The sequence below is a fragment of the Sus scrofa genome, chromosome 13 (assembly GCF_054392235.1).
Source record: "Sus scrofa isolate SSC_HxYL_T2T_F1_AM1 chromosome 13, Sscrofa_HxYL_maternal_Yorkshire_Landrace_v2.0, whole genome shotgun sequence".
In the NCBI taxonomy this organism is placed as follows: domain Eukaryota; kingdom Metazoa; phylum Chordata; class Mammalia; order Artiodactyla; family Suidae; genus Sus; species Sus scrofa.
In genome coordinates, this window is record NC_139395.1 from 19,428,660 (window position 1) to 19,453,633 (window position 24,974).

Sequence of the window (24,974 nt, forward strand, 5' to 3'; positions counted from 1 at the left end):
AGTAAATCAAAATCAAAGCAATACCTTGGCTCAGTAGTTTTAAAAAAATAAATACACAATGAAATACAGAAAAAATACACCAATATGCCAAAAAAGGGTCTATCTACCTAATATATAATTTAGTACTTAAATTTGAGAAAAACAGCTGAATAATAGACAAATGACATTAACGAGAAAATTATAAAATAAATAAAATAGTTAATAGCATTAAAAATGTACATTAAAACAAAACACTACTTTTCACCTATAAAATTAGCAAATACGGAAAAAATAAATAAAATTAGCAAAGATGTCTTCCTTTTAGGTATTAATACCTGATGTTGATGTGAAAAAATAGAAGCTTCTCAGAAATCACTGATGGGAGTGAAATATGTAAATCTTGGCAGTTAGATTCAGAAGCTTTAACAATGTAATTACTCTTTTATCCAGTAATTCTACTACCAGAACTTATATTATGGAAATAACAAAGGAAATATACAAACATTATCAAAAGTATTTTGAATGAAGAATTATACTTAATAGCAAAAAATTCTAATGACCCATATAGTCATCAGTGCGAATTAGTTAAATTATGGCATATCTATAGAATAGAATGTTATTATGCAACTATTAAAAGAGATGAGGTAGATTTATATGTCCTGCCCATAATATATTGTTAAATGGAAAAAAAGTAATAGATATATGAGCATACATTTATATTTAAAAATTTTAAACATTTACTCCCTTTTTACTAATATATAATAGCCCAATATTTTTTAGAAAAAAACTGACAAGTTGCATTTTTACACAAAATGTTCTAACATGACCAGTTTCTTTCAACAAAAAATAACCAAAATCATCACAAAGAAATGAAAAAAGAAGAAATAAGTGAAGGAGGGAGAGAAAGAAAAGAGAAAAAGATGCAGGCAGATAGGCAAGCAGGCGAGCAGAACAAAATATAGGAAAACCCAGCTATAAAGCTAAGCAATCCAGAGCCCCCGGTCTTCCGAAAGAACCCCGCAGGAACTAAAAAAGAAAAAAGGTGTTTCATCAAAAGGGGGGGAAAAAAAGCAGCCCCAAGCATCCCACAGTAGTACTCAGAGCAGGCATGAGCCTCAGCCCTGATCTCCACCCTGTGTGCACTCTTTGAAGGTTAAGACATGATGGGAAGAAGCCAAGTCTCAGGCACCCCTGTGAGGTAGTGACAGCATTACCAGCAGTTCTGGCTCAACTGCAAGGACAACAGAAAAGGCTGGCTAAAGGAACCTGCAGTGTGGGCAAGGAAGGTAAAGAAACTCCTCTTGAGAGGGGTGAGGAGGCTAGGGTCTTCGGTCTTGGTTTTACTCCTAAAAGAACCCTTATGCTTTTCTCGCACACACGAAAATTAACCTTTTGCCATCTGGCGGTATGCAATCACCTGCTAGGTATTCGGCCTCACGCCCCATACATCTCTTTCTACACATATACAATGCACTACAAACAACTTTAAGTACCATTCCATTTCAAAAAGATGTCAAACAATTTAAAAATTACAATGTAAAACTTCAACTGCCCTTAACAATCACACACTTAAAATAATTAATTTTCCAAGAACAATTTTCTCTATTATAAAGATAAATGTATATAAGGCAGCCTCTAACTCTGCAAAAAGACCAAAGAGATTTCCCTGAATGCTGGATGAATGTTTTTCCTTCACTGAGACATGCTAATCAAAATGTCAAAGAACTAAGTATTCTCTTCATAAAAGAATAATCTCTAAGAAAGGAAGGGCTATCAAATATTCATAGAGATGTGTGAAATAGTTCAGTCATAAGCATCCAGAGTTGGAGGAGTCAGGAAGTGCCGAATTTGAGTCATGGAATACTTACTATGGAAGGCAGGACATACCATAGATGCCATGCATACAGGTCTCAGGATAGGATTAAATTCCGGCATCCACAGGTGTATGATTAACGCATTCAAAGGCATCTCTCTCTTGGGAGGGTTCCATTTCACATTTCAGAATAAGGAAAGTCTCAAGACAAACTCTATTTCAAAAGTTTTCCAGGGAATAGCCTTGCATGCCACTTCTCAGAAGAACAAAACAAAACTTACACAATTTAACTAAAAAGAACTCAATATGACGTGATAAATGCAAAATCTAACCACTATTTAAAATATTGCTTGTGTGATAAAAATCAATTCTACATATTAACCAATCCACTTACCATAAATTTAAAATATAATTCACAAATGTTATTTTTCAAAATATTTAACAAATAAAGCTGCTAATTAGTGATAATCGACAGTAATATAAGAACTTTGGACAATATTCTTGATTCTACTAGCTATTACTTATGTGACACTAAGAAAATCATGAATTACGTTTCCTCCCAAATAAAATGACGGTTTTTAGATATATCAAATATAATACATTAAGAAATGTATAAATACTCTTCTTACAATCAGGCTAAATACTGAACATTTTTAACAAAGTGACGCTATTCACTTGTATGAATAAAGTTAAATTTTACAAGAGAATAACAGATGCTCATGGTATTGATACAAACTCTTCTTGCTTCTTTTCAACTCTGACAAAAAGATATGTGCTCATCCAAAAAATATGATTTATAAGACAACACCACTCCAAACAAAGCAAACACGTCAAAGAACAACAACAATAACAAAACAATGCAAAGGCCAAAGCTAAAATAACAGAACACCACCACTGTACCAGATATAAACCCTTGCTCATAAACAATAGACACATTCTGGTTAAGTCAAAAAGGACTGTACTGGCTAGGTAGTGGGTAGCTTAAAAAAAACAAAAACGAAAAACAAAAACTGAGCCAAAGTTGGAGAATCAGGAACCAAGGAAACAAGGAAGGCAAGTTATAAAGTCCAGATAGAATGAAGACTGCAATGTATGTTCCTGAGCCAGGAAGACGCATTTCATCAACAGCTCTTAGACCTTGTGCTCATCATCTCTCGGTGCCAAGGTGCAGCTCTCAAGCATACAAGACCATGCGGCAGCCTTTAAGCTTCTTTAGTCAAGAGAAGTGAGGGGCACCTTCCCACCTGAACTGGAAAGGGGGTTACGGAAGGCCCCAGGCAGAAACAATATGTCCTCCACTAAGTTCAAGTTGTGATAGTGGACACACCTCAAATGCTCTAACTCTGCCAGAGTGTCTTGCTTATCTATGGACGTTCACAAATCGAAAGTTCATAAAAATTAGCTGAAATGTCTTTATTAGATTTCCTTGTTACAATTTCCAGTCTATTTTCAAGGCAAAAATTTACTCTTTCTAAAATGGTTCTATCAACCAATACAAGACTGAGTAATTTAGATGGGGTCTAGCAAGTTTCTTAATACACTATAAGTATTGCCTCTTGCTTTATATTCTATCCGTCTGCTAATTTGGTTTCTTGCTTGCCTTTTTTGCTGCAGCTGTGCACCGGGTTAACTGTTTCAATGGTTTCCCTACAATAACCCACAAATTTTTTCCTGATCAGTGTGCTGTATGATTGGTTCTTTGTTCCTAAGATAATTATTTTACATTTGTCTACACTGAACTGCATTTGCCATCTGCTGGCCCAATCACCTAAACAATCCAAATCTTTTTGAATCTGATTGCATTGTTCCTCATTATTTCCTCTAGCTCCAATTTTAGGATCATCTGCAAACTCTGAGATCTTTTCTTTAAAGCTTGGACACATTTTATTTTAATATAGAAAGGTTTTTTTTTTTCTTTCCAAGTGACCCTTTAGACACTCCAGCTGAAATCTTCCTCCAACTTGAAAAGTTTCCATAAAGCTTATCCAAAGATACCTTCCAATTTATACAGTCAAAATGCTGCTAACAAAGCTAACTAGAACCCACTCTTTTTTATCTTCCCTTACATCATACATTTTAAAGTGTTATGTCTTCTAAATTCTTCACTTCAAAGTACAAGTATTTCGAAGAAATGCACACATTCTATTTTTCAATATATAAATTCATGGTAATTTTTTGGTAATAACTTTCCTAAGGCACACATGGCAAAGTTTTCAACAATTTCCTACATATAAGACATTTAATTTATTCATTCAAAAAACATTTGTGCAGACATTAATTATAAGCACTAGGTATACTGCAGTCTTATAGCTTTGTTCCAACCACCTATGTTCTAAAACTTCAGTTTCCTGCTGACAAGAAGATAACTTCTAAAGACCTAATCACCTCTAGCATTATGAATTAACTTTTATCAAAAGACTAGATCTACCACATCAAAAATTTTTCTACTTCAAATTTCCCATGCTCTCTTAATTATAAACCTTTCAGCAGGTTAGTATTTCTTTTGCAGTTAATACTTTTGGTATTATATATAGATACATATTTAGTAAAATTTATCATTCAAATTTGATTACTTGACAAACCTAAATGTAGTATATCTTCACTAATTATGATGTGGGGGACCAGCTACATCTTTAGATCTAAGAAGAATTATTAGCTCCATAATCTTAAATGACTTCTTAGTATAATCACATTTCCACAAAAGCCTTACCTGTATAACCCATTAAAACTTATAAAATTTGCATTGATATATCTACTGCCATTTTGCTATTTCAAGTGGCAGATGCAGGAGGCAAACTAAATTTAAGATTTATTTTCATTTATTCAATCAAATGTCCAGGACGTTTTAAGAACATAAAGATAAATGTAAGATAGCGCTTGCCCTACAGAGGTGTAGGTTAGATATAAGTAAGTACAAGATATCACAATAAAGGTATAGCCACATGAAGTTAAGAAGGAGAATTTACTTCCCTCTACTGGATGAGGATTTCTGTGAAGGGGACACATTTGAGCATAATATGTCATCAAATATTATGACACCTTTTAAAAAGAAGTACACTGGGAGTTCCCTGGTAGCCCAGCACATAAGGATCTAGTGTGTTGTCACTGCTATGGCATGGGTTCTATACTAGGTACAGAAACTTTCACATGGCACAGGTGCAGCCACAAAAAAAAAAAAAAAAAAAGATACTATAACTATGAATAACAGCACACAGAAAAGGCAAATACCAAATGCTAGGCAATCAAAATGAAAAAGAAAAAAATGACCTCAAAAAAAGGAAAGGGTTTGCTGGTTGTTTCTAAGGGGTGACATCATGTATGTTTTTTCTTTTTCTTTCTTTCTTACTTTTTTATTTTCTTTTTTTTTTTTTTTTTTTTTTTTTTGCTTTTTAGGGCCACACCCTCGGCATATGGAGGCTCCCAGGCTAGGGGTCTAATCAAAGCTACAGCTGCTGGCCTACACCACAGCCACAGTTAACGCTAGATCCAAGCTGCATCTGCAACCCACACCTCAGCTCACGGCAACACCAGATCCTCAAGCCACTGAGTGAGGCCAGGGATTGAATCTACAACCTAATGGTTCCTAGTCGGATTCGTTTCCACTGCGCCATGACAGGAACTTCCTGTTTTTTATTTTTCAATTTTTCTGTGATGAACATATATTGTCCTTACAATAAAGAAGACACAGTAAAATATTTTTCCATTGAATTTTTAAAGACATACTTTGAACTGAGCACTATTAAACGAAATGCTGTAAATCAAAACACTTGAACTTATCACAGAAAAATTAGGTTCACAAGCATTTTATTTACATATTAAATAATACATAAAGTATCTAAAGGACACATTAAAGAATTCATAAGTAATTCATTAAGCCCTTTTTTTGAAAGAACTATTGAATTTGAATGGAACATCTTCCCTTATAAGGCAGGCTTAAAAACCCATTAAGAAAAACAATTTTGAAATAGTGAATTTGTAGCTAAAAATTATTATGTAAGGTCTTTAATCTAGGTTTGTTGAAAAACACCCTAATAACTAATTAGTCTGAATTTTTTTTTCCAAACACTTAATGAAGTGGCACTAAGTTATCTCCAAGGATACTTTATTGATATTTTAAGTAACATAAAGGCATTTGGTAAAACTAATAACAAACTACTGACTTTTATTTCAGTCTAAAACTTTGCCACTGGGGTAATACTCTATAAATAAAGGCCTTTGACTAACTATGTTAAGCTGCATTAAAAGTCACAACATTCTACATATTCAACATTTAACATTTAACATTCTACATATTTAAATATCTGTAATCTGATAAAGGCATTTAATGAAAAACTACATGTATCTTAAATCTCTACATGATTCATAGCACAAGAAAAGAAATGTGTATGTGTAGTGAAAGGAGAAAATAAAAGGATTTGTTACCAGAGGCATAACATTAAGAGAGTTTGAATAAACATTTACATATTTAATACCTACTTAGCTTTTCAAGATTCTAGTTTGACTTCTTTATTCTTTGATTTTTATGCCCTATGCTACAGACTATATCTTCTAGTCTGTTAATCTACCTAAGGCTTAAAATTACTGATACTATCCTGTTAATATTCTTTCACAGATTCTTACTAGTTTTCAATTGTATAAAGATAGAAGGAAAACCTCCTGGTCAAAACAAATTTGATCAAAGGCAATGAAAAAAATGTAACAAACTGCCTTTCACACACAATATTCAGTGCACACTTTATCCTGAATAAACTGTGAAGACTTAAAAATATGCACTTTTCACATGAAAATCTGTATTTTTTTTTTCTTTTTATGGCCCCACTTGCAGCATGTGGAACGTCCTGAGCTAGGGGTTGAATCTGGAGCTGCAACTGGGGCTACACCACAGCCACGGCAACACTGGATCCAAGCCACATCCGCAACCTACACTACACTTATAGCAATGCCAGATACTAAACCCACTGAGCAAGGCCAGGGATTGAACTCACATCTTCACAGAAACAATGTTGGGTCCTTAACCTGATGAGCCACAACAGGAATTCCTAAAAATCTAGATGTTTAATTTCTCTCAAAAAAAAAAAAAAAGGAGTTCCCTTTGTGGCTCAGTAGTTAACAAATCTGACTAGTATAAATGAGGACACAGGTTCCATCCCTGGCCTCGCTCAGTGGGTTAAGGATCGAGCACTGCCGTGAGCTGTGGTGTAGGTTGCAGACACGGCTCGGATCCTGCATTGTCTGTGGCATAGGCCAGCAGCTACAGCTCCGATTTGACCCCTAGCCTGGGAACCTCCATATGCCAGGGGTGCAGCCCTAAAAAAGAAAAAAAAAAAAAAAATCACTAGCTCTAGCGACTCTCAGTCCACTTCCGGAAAAGCTCACCAATTGTCTAGGAGGTTCCCACTAACCCCCCTTGTTCCTCACTTGCTATTGCTTACCAAACATCAGACTATAGGAATGGAGTATATATACCATGGTATATATAAATGGTAGTATATATACCGTATGGAGAACTCCGAGTCGGCTCTTGATTCGAATCCCTGCTCCTCCCACCTCCAAGCTGCTTCACCGAGGACAAGTGATTTAACCTCTTAAACTTCAATTTCTTCATCATAACAAAGAACATAATACTGGTCAATTATCAGGAGTTAAAAGTGAAATCATGTGCACAATACCAAACACAAAACTAAATGTTCAATAAATGGCAGTTATTATTACACTATACGGATTGATTTCAAACCTAACCAATTAAGACTTATCATAAACACTACCTTCCTTCTATATTCTATAGGCTCTAAAGAAAAATATAATCACTGTTGCCCTATCATCCCATAAGGGTCCTCTGTAAACTAAAGAACCGTAAATACCTCATGGGTGCATTGTATGAAAATATACGTAAGTGAGTTCCCATCCTGGCTCAGGAGAAACGAATCTGACTAGCATCCTTGAGGACACAGGTTCGATCCTTGGCCTCACTCAGTGGGTTAAGGATCCAGCATTGCCATGACCTGTGGTGTAGGTTGCAGACACAGCTTGGATCCTGTGTTGATGTTGATGTGGCTGTGGCCAGCAGCTACAGCTCTGATTCAGTCCCTAGCCTGGGAACCTCCATATGCCATGAGTACAGCCCTAAAAAGACAAAAACAACAACAAAATATATACATATATATATATGTAAGAGTTCACTTGTGGTAGAGTGGGTTAAAGATCCAGCATTGTCACTGCAATGGCTTGGGTCACTGCTGTGGCATGAATTCGATCCTGACCTAGCAACTTTCACATGCCGCAGGCTCGGCCAAAAAAGACAATGTAAAATACTTAGAATGGTATATGGCACATACTAAGCACTAGAAAGAATTAGTTATAGCTAATAGGAGTAGTAGCTGGTGTTCTCAGAGTGCAGACACATAGAGCTTAATAAATGTCAATGAGGAAAAATAAATGAGTAAAAATGTGACTGAATTAATACATGACAATGATCAAGATAATTTCTTTGTATACAGTCTTAAGAGTCCCCTCAAAAATCCCATATTTTTATGTTAAAGCTAAAAATCTCAGTGAAAAGAGTTACTCTTATGCATAAATAAACATCATGTTCTGGGCTTGAACATAATTATTAAACTCTTAGGGAAAGACACATGAAGTATGCACATTATATGATGTTCATAATTTATTTCTGAAGGAATTTTATTAAAGTGGCCCTATTTCATGATGCTACAACCAGATCAGTCTAGGCTAAGCTTTCCTGCAAGTTCTTTTATGCTTCCAAGGATGTCAGCAGCTGCATACAGGACTAGTGCAAAGAGGAACCTCACTACCTTTCAGGGTTACTAGTCTCAAGCCTCACCTTAAAAACAAAGAATGATGAAAAAGGGGCTGGTCTTATCAAAACAATGATTTGATCTTTAGCATACTAATCATCTCAATATAAGTAATTTTTAATCATTCTGGGAATAATTTTTCAACTATTTAATTTAACAAAAGATAAAGATGGCATCCCCTGGTTAAAGTGGTATGTAAATTCCAGATTCCTTGCCTTGTCAAAGAAATCCTTTCATAGCTCTCAAAACAATGAGAAGAAGCAACAAAATGGACTTTCAAAGAGTAATTTCCTTTCCAACCTAAATAAACTTTACACAGACTTGCCTCTGATCATGGACTAAAGGAGCTGCACCGCCAGCATCAGGGGAGGGTGTGCAGATATCTAGCAGGTGCTGCAGTTTATCACGAAACCGTCTAAAATAATTGGAAGTGACAACCAGCACTACCACAAATGATTTATTAGTCTTTCACTCAGCTTTTCCGCTTCCTCGGGGCCAGAATAAATAATTTACCAACTCTGTATCTCCCAATCATTAATTCTTCCCTATGCATCCAAACCACATTTAACACTGCTAAGTTCAGTAAAATAAAACACACAATAGGAATATTTTACCAAATATAGAATTATCTGACCATATGTAAGGCAAATGTATCAATCAAGATGTACAATCCAAATGCAGAACTTCAAAGTTCAGCAACTGCAGTTGAGTTTAAGAGAATAAAATCAAGTGAAGAGGAAATGAAAGCAGAGCCTAGGAAAGAGCTTCCCACAGATAAAGAAAGGCTTCAGGAACTCTACAGATAGCAAACCTAAGGGACCACCTAAGCATACCGATGTCAGAGGCTTTCAACCTGATAGTCAACTAACTAACTGACCATCTCCCTAAAACTCCCATATGCTATAGAAAATATAGTACACCCTAAAAAAGAAAAAGAAAAAGGGAGAAACTTTAAAACATGAACACACAGGAATTTTTTTATGAAAAGTAGACTTAACACAAGGCAAGATGAGTCAGTTTCTTCAAAATATTTTATTAACTATTTTGGGGTTTTTTGTTTGTTTTGTTTTTGTCTTTTGAGGGCTGCACCCAAGGCATATGGAGGTTCCCAGGCTAGGGGTCTAATCAGAGCTGTAGGTGCCAGCCTACACAACAGCCATAACAACGCCAGATCCAAGGCATGTCTGTGACCTACACCACACAGGTCACAGCAATGCCCAATCCTTAACCCACTGAGTGAGGCCAGGGATTGAACCCACAACCTCATGGTTCCTAGTCGGATTGGTTTCTTCTGCGCCACAATGGGAACTCCTTATTAACTATTTTGCATGAGTCTATAAGACAATGACATACTCCCTGAAATTCAGAAAAAGGAAATATATGCAAAAATCAAAGAAATAAATACCCCCAAAATTTCTGACGATGATGTTAAAAGGTATATATATTAATTATGTAGAAAAAACACACAGAAAGTTAAAAAAAAGAAAAAATACATCTTAAATCCATTTTTGATGTAAGCCAGTCTTGTCTCATTAAATCAGCATCTATGATTAAAACAGAGATCATTTTTGGTACATAATGCATTGCACTGTGAGAGGAGCATCTGTTTATCGCACAGCAAAGACATTTTTCAGCTTTCTGAAACTACTGATAAGAAGTGAGACATAGCAATTTATTTAATCTTTTTTTATTCCAAGAAGAACTACTCTCAATGAAAGGATTAATAAAATTAATATTCTAATGTTTGGTATTCTATGAGGCACTTCAAGCTGTTGGGCACATAATCAGAGAATTTCATATATGGACAGTTTTCTCTTCAATGGCTTGGGAGTGCATCACAATTCAAATCTTAGTGTGTAATATATGGCTAAGCAAATTTCTAAATATCCATCTTATACCAAAATATAAAATGAACTGTGATAAAATAAATCTGACTAATGAAAATTATAATATAAATATGAAACCAAAGAATGCAATTTAGATTATAAAATTTTTAAAGAATGCCTAAAAAATTCCAAAATGTTCACAAATGACAGTGTGTCGTTTTCAAGACTCAATACTTCACTATCGTTAACTGAAACAATTATATATAACTATTTGGGCACAAAAGCATATTGTTCATATCAAGCAAAACCACACTGTATTTATACACAGACCTAGTGTACTTGTTGCTATGGCAAAATAAACCCCTAGAGAGCATAGGTCCTAGCCTCCCACAGCTTAAAATAAAACAAAAATGTAAAAACTTGAAAATATAACAAAAGGCATCTTCTCCAAACAAATGCCAAAAACAAGATAAAGATTCCATGTTTTTCATACAGGGTCAGGGGAGGATAGGAGGATGTTTTTTAAAAATTGAAGCAGGACAGGTTGTCTGCAGGCTTCCTTGCAACTGGCTTTAAATGTCAAAAGAACTTCAGCAAGAAAAGATAAAGCAATGCACAGTCTCGTGGCACCAAACTGCCTGAGGACGCTGCCTAATGCCAGAACCTGAATGCTGTGCCATAGAGTTGATGACAGCTCATTCCATGTGCTGCAAACACTGAGCCCTGCAGAGCCATAAGGATCCCTGTGGAAGAAGTACGTGGAAATATCCTGACCCTTAAATGCCCATCCAAAGAGAAAGAGACCCATAGTACAGTACTGATGCTGTCCTACCATGGAACATTAGAGAAAAATTAAAATTAATAAACCAGGTGTAAAATCAAAAGCAAGGAACAGCTCAGAAACAATGTTGGGTAAAAAGGATAAAAAAGCAAACTGCATTTTAGACTCTTTCAGTGTTAGTAAGAACACTCAATGTTAATGAACACATCAATGTAGGAATAGTAAAAACAGTACAGGAAAGATATAAACCAATTCCAAGAGGGTGGTTACCTCCGGGAAAGGAGGGGTTTTTTAAAAAACAGTTTAAATAAAAAGGCAAATGTTATAACATACTAATTCTGCATGGTAAATATAAGGTTGCCTGCTCTATTTATCCTCTGTACTTTTGTGAATATTTGAACAATTTCTTAATTATTTCAAATCTAAGCCATGATGTAAATAATTTTCTTTTGAAAAAAATGAAAGGGATTTTACAATGCAATTACTTGAAACATGGGAGTCTACCTTTTTAAAGATTATTGCCTTGTTAGTTTCCATATTCAAAAAAATTTTAATTCCAATCTAAGAAACTAAAAATTCTACCCTCTTTTCACAAATGATTTGTCTTGGTAACAATTCCAAATCAAGTTCTCAAGAGACTCCACGGTTTTATTTCAAAACTGAACTCTGGGAGGGATTCCACCTCACAGACCTCCTAAATGAAGTTAAAAACATTCTTTACAGGGCTTTGAATAACTGGCTCCATCGCGTAGAGCAAACAAGTCAGGCTTGAGGGTCTGACTCCATTCCTTGCTCTAACTTCCCAAGGAGAATCTGTCACTTTCTTAGTGAGTATGTTCTTTCTCATTTCCTATGTTCATGTGCCATATTAAACCCCTATTTAAAAGAAAAGATTCCTAGTAAGTCTTTAGATGTATCTAATGAAACCTTACTCTAAAGAAATCAAGACAACAATGACAAGATTTTTCCTCTTGTACTAAAATCACCTGCAGTCAAATTTCTTTTAAGTTTAGCCCCATTTCTTTATAAGCACTGGAAATTTGACAGGTCATCTACAGCTAAATAAAAATAAGATTCCTCCCATTTACAATCACGTTTGGACACTAAAACAAATGTTGAATATACTTTTGTCACCAGGAAGGAAATAGTAAAGATACTCTTAATTTTCCCAAAAACTGATAAATATTCTCTCAAAGTAGCAACCATCTGATTTAAAGAATTACTGGCTTGTTATCTTAAACAAGGAATCATGTTCAACTCATATTGATGTTTTCTATCCGAAGCGTGTCATGCAATATTATAATTTATCTCATAAATCTACTAGAGTGTGATCAAATCCTATCAACTCTGATTGGCATAAATTTGAAACAGTGAAGCAATTGCATCTGTTAAGCAGTTCTATCTTGCTAGACAACATTTTAAAAGTTTATACAATAATATAACTCTATTTTTTTCTATAAGACCATTCTGTACCTGATTTGAGTTTTTCATAAGTTTTATATATGTACTGGGTTCAGTGTAATATACAGTGAAAAATAAGAAAGGGAGACAGAAGGAGTATACGAGATGGAGTGACAGAGATGATCTAAGCGTGAACTTCAGACACACCAAAAAACATTTTAGTAAAACTCCAAATGAATTACAAGGTGTCAAGATGGGGGGAAATAAGTTCATTTGAACAAAAACAATTAAAAAAAAAAAGTATATCTGACTTTATCCTGAAAAAATACGAATGTTGAACTTAAATAAAAATACAGGGAGTTCCTATCATGGCACAGTGGTAACAAACCCAACTAGAATCCTTGAGGACTCGGGTTTGATCCCTGGCCTCACTCGGTGGGTTAAAGATAACATTGCCTTGAGCTACAGTGTAGGTTGCAGATGTGGCTCAGATCTGGGGTTGCTGTAGCTGTGGTGTAGGTCAGAAGCTGTAGCTCCAATTCAACTGCCAACCTGGGAACTTCCATATGCAGCGGGTGTGGCCCTAAAAAGACAAAAAAAAAAAAAAAAAAAAAATACATGAGTATCAAACAGGGAATTCAAACCTTGCTTTATAGAACAAAACAGTACAGCAAAATTTGCCACCTATGTTTTTTGGTGCAAAAATCTCTACTTTTTGAAACCGAAATGATTTTATAAAACATTATAATCATATGTATATGAATTAATAAGTGAAAAATATAATATCCCAAAAGTAATTCTATGTAATTTTAAAGACATTTCTAATTAGCAAGTCAATTCAAGGATGAAAGTGACTAGGCCCTAAAGATACTGGGGGTATGGGCTAAAACAAGAGATAAATATTAAAAATATTAAAAATAATAATATAATCAAGTCATTGATCCTACTGCTTTATATCATCGTGACTAAGATATGACAAAACTACGTGACATTTCTATAAACAATAGCTAAATTGCTATTATAAATCCCATTGAGCCATTCATGGATAATTAATCATATACAATTTTGAGACAATTCTCCTACTGAACTTTGTGCTTGTTCATTACACGCATACATCTTCACCCAAAAGTGAATACCTCTTTAACTTCCCTGCATAGCAACCAGGCCTTGTATGTATTCAATACATATTTGCGGACTGGTTTATTTTAACTTTTATAAAAACATAACTCATGATTTAAATTAAAATTTTTATTCCCTACCACTAAAGTTAAATAAAACAAAACAACATTATGATCAAGGTAAAACTTTCCAAAAAGACACAACAGGTAATTCTGATGGTAAAACTTGAACTCAAGGCAGTGACAAAGATCTTTTAATGAAATCTTGTGGTAATTCAGATGTTTTCCTATTATCTGAGGACATGGCAAGTTTTCACAAAATAGATATATCCTATTTTCTTAGAATTTTCAATTTAGAATTACTGGAATGCTATGTTAACCAAAGAGGATAAAACTTCCTCTGTTCTTGCCTCTTTTCTATAGTTTTGTTGTACTCTCCTTAACATATGAAACTATCCACTAGTTATTTTTCAGTATCTTTTAGATTAATTCCTAATTAACTGCTTTAAGAAACTGACACTCTAATGACTACTCTGTAGTTTAAATATAAGGACACTTCTTTAATTACCATAGAACAACTGTAAAATATTTTATTTTTTAAAAAGTAAATCTCAAGTTTTATTTTTTTAATCTATCATTCATTGACTAGGATTAAAATAAGAAATAATTACAGTTCTGAAAAAAAAACCACTGTTGCTACCAATTAGCAATCTCATTTCTGTATTTCATGTTTCCATTCAAGAAATGCTTTGCTCATAGACACTGGTAAAAATAAGATAATCCCTGTGTTTACTACAGAGATAAGCAATGAACTAATTTTACAACTTGATATAATAAGTGTTCTACAAAGGTTTGTAGAAGGTTGAGGAGACGACCCTAAGGAATCAGGGAAAGCTTTCAAGAGCTGCATCTTCCACGTTGAGTTCAACACAAGGTAAGGAGCGCACAGCACATAAAAAGACTGACTCAACAAAGACTAACCACACAGGTTTATTTTCCTCTTCCTCCCAAAACCCCAAAGAGATCTCAGACTTTTGGAAAATAAATAACTTGTCAAAGGACGTACGTAACTCACAAGAGAACTTATAAAAGACACTGAGCAAAAGGCAAACCATTTTGCCCACAGTCCAGCAATATTCAACCTCACACACTGAACCTCTACTACACTGGTGGTGAATCTCCAACTAAAAGAACTAGAGAGGAGTTCCTGTTGTGGCTCAGTGATTAACAAACCTAACTAGAATCCATAAGGACTTGGGTTTGATCCTTAGAATCGCTCAGTAGGTTAAGGATCTGGAGTTGCCATGAGCTGTGGTGTAGGTCCCAGACATGTCTTGGATCCCACATTGCTGAGGCTGTGGTGTAAGCCAGCAGCTACAGCTTTGATTTGACCCCTAGCCTGGGAACTTCCATATGCTGCAGATGCAAACCTAAAAAGACAAAAAAATGGAGTTCCCGTCGTGCCTCAGTGGTTAATGAATCCAACTAGGAGCCATGAGGTTGAGGGTTCAATCCCTGGCCTTGCTCAGTGGGTTAAAGATCTGGCGTTGCCGTGAGCTGTGGTGTAGGTTGCAGACAGGGCTCAGATCCCACGTTGCTGTGGTTCTGGCATAGGCAGGTGGCTACAGCTCCGATTCGACCCCTAGCCTGGGAACCTCCATATGCCGCAGAAGCGGTTCTAGAAATGGCAAAAAGACCAAAAAGAAAAATGAATAAATAAATAAAAGAACTAGAGAAACAAACTTAACAAACAGGAGGAAGAAAAAAACTGCTCCAAACTGATGGACTTGCTTCCAGATGAAGGAGTCCTCTGAAGATTCTGTACAAATAATGAATGAAAATCCACTCCAAGACATAGCATCAAAAAAATTCAAAGATTCCAAAAGCTTCCATAATTATAAAAAACAAATCATAGACAGCAGAATACAATGTAGAAGGGGGAAAAAAGGCAATGAACCTTTCAGTAGCAACACTGAGTGCTGTAAAACAGTCTTCAAAATTCTAAAAATTACCTGCCACCTAAAATTCTATCCCCAACCAAACTATTAAACAAGTCTGAGAATAAATAAAGACAATTCAACCCATCCTAAGATCTTTTTTCATGTAATGAGGAAGTCAAATCAAAAACAAGACAAGGAATCAGGATTCATGGATAAAGAACAAAGTAAAGCTATCTAATCTCCAAGGATATCAAGTCTTTGACCTTCTTCAAGCTCACATTAACACATTATAAGCACAACTCTGAAAACAGCAGTAGCAGTTAGAGAAATAGTAACCACAGGAAATACTACCAGAGGAAGCAATTAGAAACAAGTATTCTTATATATCAACTATACTTCAATTAAAAAAAAAAACAAGTACTCTAAGCAAAGAGGCCACTGAGATTAGAGCAAAACCCCATGACAGGTAAAGTCTTTACATTAAACCAGTATCAAATGACTGCCAAACTGTTACATATTCATCCCTCAAGTTACGTTCACTTGAAAACAAGCAAAAACCCATATTTCTATACAAAAATGCATGTAGACATACACACATTTTCACCCAAGATAAGGTTTAACTGTATTATTTTATAATTAGGTTTCATTTAACAAAACAATAACAAAATCTAACAGTATAGTTTCTATTAAGCTAGCAAATGATTTAGAGATGTTAGCAATAGCACAAAATGACTGTCAATGATTACATCAGTTGTCAATTTCAGAGCCTCTTCACCCCTAAGAGCATTGTTATTTTTCGAAATTTTTTTAAGTGAAAAACCATACTCGCTCTATTTGGATGCCTTATGGACAAAATAAAATCTCATTTTTCAATCCCATTATTATATGTATCTCATACACAGTTAATTTTCACTTATAAAATATCAAAGAAATTAGAATAAGCCCCTATATTCCTAATTAGAAGAATGTACTAAAATATTTAATTCATACAAATATTTAATTCTACATGAATTGCCAGCATTAACTTTTTTTTCATTTATATAAGAAGTTCTAATCTAATTTGGAAGTGTCTCTTAAGCATAAGAGCCAGAAGAGCTCTGCAGAATAAGTGCTCATTTCTTAAAGAGTGGTTCTCAATCCCAGAGATCCAATGTTCCCTTCATTCCCTGTACTATCCTGAAATGAAATTCAGGGATAATAAAATCTACCTACACATGGTTTTTTTAATACCAATATTAATTCCCTAACTATAATGTTAATAAAAAATAAAACTAATTTATAACAAAATACTTATTTCATTATGTTAATGCTTAGGCATAAATACTTAAGAAGAGTGAATACAATAGTCATACATTTGCATCTATGTGTAATAAATAAGTTTGGGTGAAAGGAGAAAAAGATCACAAGTCATTTTCTATAAGAATACCAAAAAAATGAAAGAGGAGAGGCATAGGAGAATTCTAGAATAAAAACTATTACTGAGATAAGTAGTTACAGACAAAAATTAAATTGAATGTGAAGATAAAGATAGGAATAAGCTTAAATGAAATAAAGACTAAAATGTCAAGACAAATTACATACTGTTGAAATGGAGAATATTATAGAATGTGGTTATTAGAAATAAAACCCAGGTCAGTTGTACTAAGTGTACTGTCAAAATAATTATCTATGCTAAGGTTGTTACAGGGTGGTTATCCCAGAAAACCTACCACATGGTCAAAGCATTAAGTCTCCAGTAGCTAAAAATACTACAAAAAGACTATATCCTCCCAAAATATAAAAGAGCCAATGTGGTGGGTAAAGAAATATAAAAAGTTACAGAGAAGGTGTCTAATAGATTACTGAAAATGCTACCAGAGTAATAGTGAAAACTAACATAAAAAGAAATAATTTTTAAAAATGAACATTATATTTACTATCGTTCTAAAAATGAAACTAATATTTAGGATGGCAATCATAAAATATCTTTAAACAATCCTTATTAACTAATAAAATTCAATTTAATTTAGATCCATCAACTTAAAATTTAGTTTGTTGTTGAAAGAGTCTTAAACAGCCTCTGTTACAGATCTGCAATCAGTATAACAAAGCTTCCAGTAAACTGGAATGAAATGAAATTACTGAAATGAAAAGTTTTCCACTAAATATTTAGTTAGAAATTATAAATCAGGAAGTAGAAAGAACATGAGAAGTACATATAATTTTGAGAGAATTTCTTTATTCTATGTAAGCTTCCCCTCCACACAAACTTTCCCTAAACTATCAGATTCATTTAACACTTTACAAAAAAATTGTCATTATTATTCTATACTGAAGTATTACTGCTTTATCTTTGAGGAGTTTAAATAAGCAAACATTCAAAAGTTATGGGACACTCAGAACAATTTCTTGCAGCCTAAATCTGTCCCATGCATTGTAAGATACCTAACATCCCTGCTCCCCATCCATTAAATGCCAAAACCTTCCCACCATTATCATAACAAGTGACAACACCCCTCCTAATTTCCAAAATTCCCCTTAATGAGCTGTATCACCCTTGTTTATAATTCAGATTCTAAAAGTCTTACAGCATGAAGCATGGTATGGTAGGGAACAGTATAAAAAAAAGTGTTTCAAAACAGAAAGAAACACTATACTAAAAATTCTAACATGATGATTTAATCCTCTTCCAAACATTCTTTCTTCAGCCTGTATTTTTTGACACTGTGTATAGAAGCTTAAAGAGATTTGTTAGCCACTATACAACACATGTACAGTCTCTCTATATAAGTTTTTAATAAAAAGCTTTCCTATATGTGACCTTTTCAATACTCCAACTTTTACTTAGCCATATTGGACCTAATCAGTAGACGGCACACGTATAGGCATACCATGCTTTCATTTCACAGTTTAACTTATGTGATTTTATTTTGTTTTTGTGGTTACTGGTATGTTGTTTGGTTTGTAGTATTTCATTAAGCAACATCAATACTAAGGTGATCAATATTAAGACACTGCATTAGTCAGCACAGGACTCAGTAATATTAAAGACAGGACAGAATACATGTCAGTATTACCTAGTGCTCTAAGAAATCCCTGTAGAATGAGAGTCCCCTATTTTCCTCTGCAATCTCTTAAGTTAATAAGGTTCTGTTTAATTAGTGGAGGATTCAAATACACATCCATGCCAAATTTTGCAACCACAAGGGAGGTAAGGGAGGTAAGGGCAAGGTATTTCAAACACTTCCACGGGAACACCTTTGGGTAGCTATCTTAAAATGTCAGTGCAGGACCCAAACTACTTCACATGCCAGCCACAGAACAGATGAGGTGTGAAAGAAATTTTGTGTTTAACATGACCTTTGGCTGTACTTTCACTTGTCATAATTATAAAGGAGCTACTCTCAGAGCCAACACACAAGCTATGTTATTACTTTTACAACTATAGTAGTATTTCACAAAGTGCTTCAGAGTGTGACAAACTCAAGACAGAATATATTAAAGCTCTTACCTTTGTTACAAGGCATAATAGGCCTTTCCGAACAAAGAGACTTCTGATATTACACATAGGTGTGAATAAACTATTGAATAAGAATTTTTCATTTTAAAATACATTCAAATACAAATATGCCACTGTGGTTACCAAGTTCAACTTAAAAAATCATCTATACTCCAAATGGAAAAAAAACTGGACATTTAAAATTTAATTTCTATTTATGACTTTAATACATGTCAAAAGGGAATTAAAAAGCATACAAAAAAATCTGAATGCCTATTTTCCCCACACATAATTTCACCAAGGAAAAACAGTGTTTTCAAAAAGGTTTTCATAAAAACTGCCAACTTATCAATATAAATGATGTGTAACATGATTTTTAAGGGGAAAGAAAGACTTCTGGATCATCTAACAAAATTATACATTCTGAAGGTATAACAAATACAATTAGTTTTCAGTACATCATATATGCCATTAATTAGGAGATTTACAAAGCAAAACAAGTGTAAAAACATCCTATCATGTATGATACGAAGAAAAACAGATCTACTGTACCAGTTTTACCATACTCATCTTTATGTTCCCAATCGTGATAGCTCTTTACTTTCACCTTGAAAATAGGTTCCAAAAGTTATAAAACAGCAGTCACACTTTATGAAAGTCATAGCCACAAACTGCTTTTGTTGGTTAATAAAAATACATAAACACCAACCATAACGGATTTGTTTTATCATAAAGTATTTTAAAAGATATTGCATGTGAATTAAAATTCCTCTTAAACACACATAATATACATTATTAGGACCTACTCAATAGGACTTTGAAATATTACTAGGGTGACCACATGACTCAATTTGCCCAGGATGGTATCAGTTTACACCTATTGTCCTGGCATATTATAGTGCACTCCTCCACTCTTAAACTATCCTGAACTGGAAGATAAATTATACAGTCATTCTAGCTATTTCAGTATTTCATATTACCTAAGCCATGGGTTTTGAGCATTCTGTGATGTAACATTAATTATTTACTTGAAAAATCTAACTTAAAACCAAGTGATTCACACAGTACCCCAACATTCATACAAATGCAGTTACCTAGGGCACTCATCACCAAAATTGGACCTAACAGGGCCCTGGAAGCGGCCTTGGGCTTAAGAGTCAAAACAAGTGATCTGAGTGAGTGTTAGACCTCCACCAGGAACAATTCAATCTCCCCGAGGCACAAATTCTTGTGTATTTAATTTAGATCCCCTACACAGGATAATAAGAAGAACCAAGTCAGAAAATTCATACCACCTACTGTTTCAAAAAGATGACCAAAGGTAACACAAAGTGAGTATACTTAGCAAGTTAAACTTATCAGAGATGTAAATAAATACAGTCTCTAAAAACAAACAAAATCAACTCCGGTGAACAACTACATTGTACCAACTACACATACAAAACTGTGACGGGTTAAAACCCTTGGGAATCAGACTAGGAGAGTTCCAATCCCAGCGTTATCATCTACTGCCACCTGAATGGCAATGAGCAAGTTACTTAACATCTCTAAGTCTCTGTTTCCTCACTCTTAGAATGAAAATAACTGTACTTATTCACTGTGAAGAGGAACAAATAATCCACGTAACAGATAGAAGCACTGTGCCTGCACGTAGTAAGTACTCAGTAAATGCTAACTGTTATTATGACAATCTCTATCAATGTCTCCATCCAAAGACAAGTCCTATTCAGGTGACAATTTCACACATGTGTATGCGTGAGTGCACACATGTGTACCTTGCAGTTAAGATCACTTGGATGACACAGCTAGGACTCCAAAGAAACATGTTAACAATGTGGGTTGAGTATATTATATAACTAGTATATTAGATCTTATTCAACACTGGAGAAGGTAGCTTTTGTTCTGCGAGAGAAGTCCACATGTACATCCTAAAGTACTTTTTAAAACAGAATTCTATATCTAACAATAGCTTGGCTATTCACCTCCAGAGCAGAAGAGTCACAGATATATACAATACATACATTTTTAAATCCATGTATACAAACCACATAAAACTGCTTCTTTTAAGGCAAGCATATGAAGATATCAAAGCAATATTCCAATTAAACATTGATATGTTCAATACTTCAAAATAATAAACTTGGGTTTACATATGCATAATCTACAATTCTATAGTGAAACCTGTCTACAGAGGTCATTTTCACTATATTTCAATAGCAACCTGACTTGAAATTTACAATACTGCTTTTCTTTGAAATGCTAAAACTCTAAAGTACATAGTAATTCACTAAGCAAACACATGATAAGGACTATTTGTGCACATGATGCTCTTTTACCCAAACAACTACTTTAACATATTCATTAAACCCTTTCAAAGAGAGAGCCCTAATAACTTGTGCTACCTTATGAAAAAGTCAGAACTAAGAAGAAACACCTTATTTGATTAAATATGGAAACTCTACATAAGAGAATTATTAAAGTCAGAGAAACTATAGCTTGCTTTTATAAAGACCTTTGTCCATTTTTAGCTCATATGAAAATTTCCATAAGAGATATGGTATCAAATAAATCTGTCACTAAGACTGATATAAAAATCCACATAAACATCATGCTGTTTTCCAAATGCACATATGACGAGGATTTAAAAAAAACAAAGGCTACATCAGGTAAATTTACATCTCAGAGATCCACATTTAAGTTAGACTTCATTTCTCTAAACTTTCCTAAAAATATTCCAGTAGTAACATAGCTTTGCCGCTAAAATAGAATAAGACTCCATTATCTATTCTAAAGCAAGTAAGAAATACAGAGCTGCCCTTTAGAGACACCAAGGATAATGTGGACTGAGGTTTACATGTTCAATCTCAGTTTACACACTACAGGCTACATCATTAATTTGTAAGTATGCATACAACACACATATTCTATCACCAGTAACCCTAAACAGGTAAAATTAGAGCTAAACAAAACATAACTGAAATTTTATCACTATCATAAATTACCTAAAAAAAAAAAAAAATCGCTGGGCATAGTAATGAATATACTTTGCCTTAGAGCTAATACTTTAATTTTAAAGAACCACAAAGAAAAAAAAATCAAAACTAGTCAGTAACAATGCAGCGTCTAAAAGCAATAAACTCAAAATTAAGTTATAAATAATTTAAAGCATGTCATGAAGATGTATTAATAATTCATCAGATAAATAATTTACTAAATAATCAAATAAATAAATAATGAAATACATAAATAAATCAGCAAATAAATAATTCTGCAAAATAACCTAAACAATAAGTCACCCAAACAAATCACAAACCTACAAAACTACAATGATTTTCTGGATTCTGATAGTTTTAAATAAGCAAATGTACATAAACTAGACCAATCCTTGTTAGAATTAGAAATATTTTTCAATGCTATTGGTAAAATTCTCATCTCAGTATATAAGAACACATTTTCAATTTTTTAAAAACTGCATAGGATTAGTTCTTATAAATTATTAACATGATTATAATATATTCTCCTCTATATTTTACATATAATATCTTTGCCTAACATATTTTCCCCCAAACAACTGGATCCTTAAAATATTCTTAATTTACAGTTCTTTTTCAAGGCAATACTTACAGTACAATAGTGCTATAGTCTTTCTGATAGTTTTCCTATCTTCACCAAGTCTCTGGAAATTTAATTTTCTGCAGGGGTAGAACAATAAGAATAACAATAAGAATAACTATTACAGACAGCATTTTATTCACTAGTGAACACTGCTTTATAATTCTAGAAAGTAGCCATGGGAAGTGGACATTATTAGTTATAAATTTGGTCAAGTTTTTACAAGTCTTCAGTGGACATAGTACAAGCTGACAGAGGCCAGCTTCCTCAATTGGAGCTGACACACAAGCTGTTACAGTTGGCAGGATTTCAGATGTGAAGACAAAAACTTTGAAGGACAAATGATCGGCTGACATCTAATGTTATGGACAATTTGAGAAGCTCAAAGTCCTTGAAAGAACATATGAGATTACTTAACTATTACAATTTGAATGTGGTGACAATCTAATTAGAGCACCACAAAGGGTCAAAATACAACTGACCTCATACATCAGTCTTCATTTAACATTTACTTAAAGTTTATCCACCCACAGTATAGCATTTCTGAAATCCATAAACAGTATAGCCCAAACTGTGATAGCCTTTCCCACAGAAATAAAAATTTTGTAATGAGTTTTTGACACTTTCAGTAAGTCCAAACAATACAGCACAATATTTGGAGAGGTAAATTAAAATTAAAGTATTTTTTGTAACTTACCTCAATGAACTCTCAAAACAATTTAGATAATATTTTATTCATTCCACAGTCAAGGAACATGAGGCTCAGTAAGAGTCAGTATACTTCCTGTGGTCACCAAGTGGCAGGAAGAGTCTAACTTTGCCTGTACAACCTCCATGTGAAGGATCACTGAACTACTGACTCCTTAAATTTGAGCCCATCCTTAAAAATACAGCAAATCCTAAAGCATCATAAATTGGTTAGAGCGATGGTTTCCAACTGGGGGTGATCTGCTTCCCAAGAGATATTTGGCAGTGTCTGGAGCCATTTTTGATTGTCACAACTAGGGAGTACTATCAGCATCTAAGTGAGTAGAGATCAGGGATGCTGCTCAACACCTTGCAAGGCACAGAACAGTCCTCCAAAACAATGACTGACCTGGCCTAAAATATTAATAGGGCTGAGGGTGGGAAACTCTGGATTAGAGTAAAATGACTTTCAATGCTCCGTGGTCTTCCTATGATAAAATAATACATATTGGTTCAAGAACATAGAGTCTTCTTGTATGTGTAACACTATATGCAGTGGTACACTCTGGATAAAAATGGGTATACATTGGAGAATAGGTATATGGAAACCCTCTGTACTTTCTGCCCACCCAATTTTTCTATAAACCCAAACTTCTCAAAAAATTGTTTATGAATTTTTAAATGTGTATCCTTCACTTCTTTCACTAAAATTATAAATCACTTAGAATCAATACCCAAAAAGTCTATAGCTATAAAAAAATCTTAATTTGTCAAAATTCTTCCAATAGTTCATGAGATCATTAAGTCACATTTATGAGCTAAGTATGTCTAAATGACTAGCCAAAATATCTAATAATATTACAAATTCACAGGGCTTGAAGAGATTATTCTAATACACTGCAATATATAATCAATAGTCAGTGATTTTTTTTTTTTTGCCTAACAGCTATGTTTTCTGAAATAATGTTTGCAGTAATTATTAAAATCAATTGAGAACAAAATTCAGCAATATCATCAGAGAGCTCCATAATTTAGTATCAGGCATTTTCCTTTCAATGCAAATTAATCTCTTTCCAGTATCAAAGTAGAGTTTGGTTTTCAACGTGGATCTGGAGTCTATTATGACACAATGTGTGATCCCTTATATTGGACCTATCACATTATTACACAGAGCATCAAACAATGGTATCTTTATCAGCTAGCATCATATACTTCCCAAGCACCCTCCCCCTTTTTACGGCAGTATTGAAGCCACACATGGAAGTTCCCAGGCTAGGGATTGAATCCAAGCTGCAGCTGCAACCTACACCACAGTTGCACCAATGTGGGATCCTTTAACCCACTGCACCAGGCCAGGGATCAAACCCACACTTCCATAGCTACCCATGCCACTGCAGTCAGATGCTTAACTCTCTGTGCCAAAGCAGGAACTACCAAAATTTTTAAAATAATAATAATATAATGAATTATAGACAAAAGTAGGAAAAAAAAGGAGGGAGTGAATCTCTCCCATGTAAATGTCTA

General features: G+C 34.2%; 1 protein-coding gene across 25 annotated transcripts in view; it reads right to left on the reverse strand.

Moving 5' to 3' along the window:
- Positions 1-24,974, reverse strand: part of TBC1D5 (TBC1 domain family member 5) — a 543,840-nt gene that overhangs the window by 461,143 nt on the left and 57,723 nt on the right. For 22 of the 25 annotated variants that reach the window (XR_014825088.1, XR_014825086.1, XR_014825089.1 and 19 more), the window contains exon 2: positions 22,776-22,843. The exons of the other annotated variants lie outside the window; for them this stretch is intronic. The gene's annotated coding sequence lies outside the window, so the exon portion shown is untranslated. The remainder of the gene's footprint in view (positions 1-22,775; positions 22,844-24,974) is intronic. 25 annotated transcript variants of the gene reach the window in all.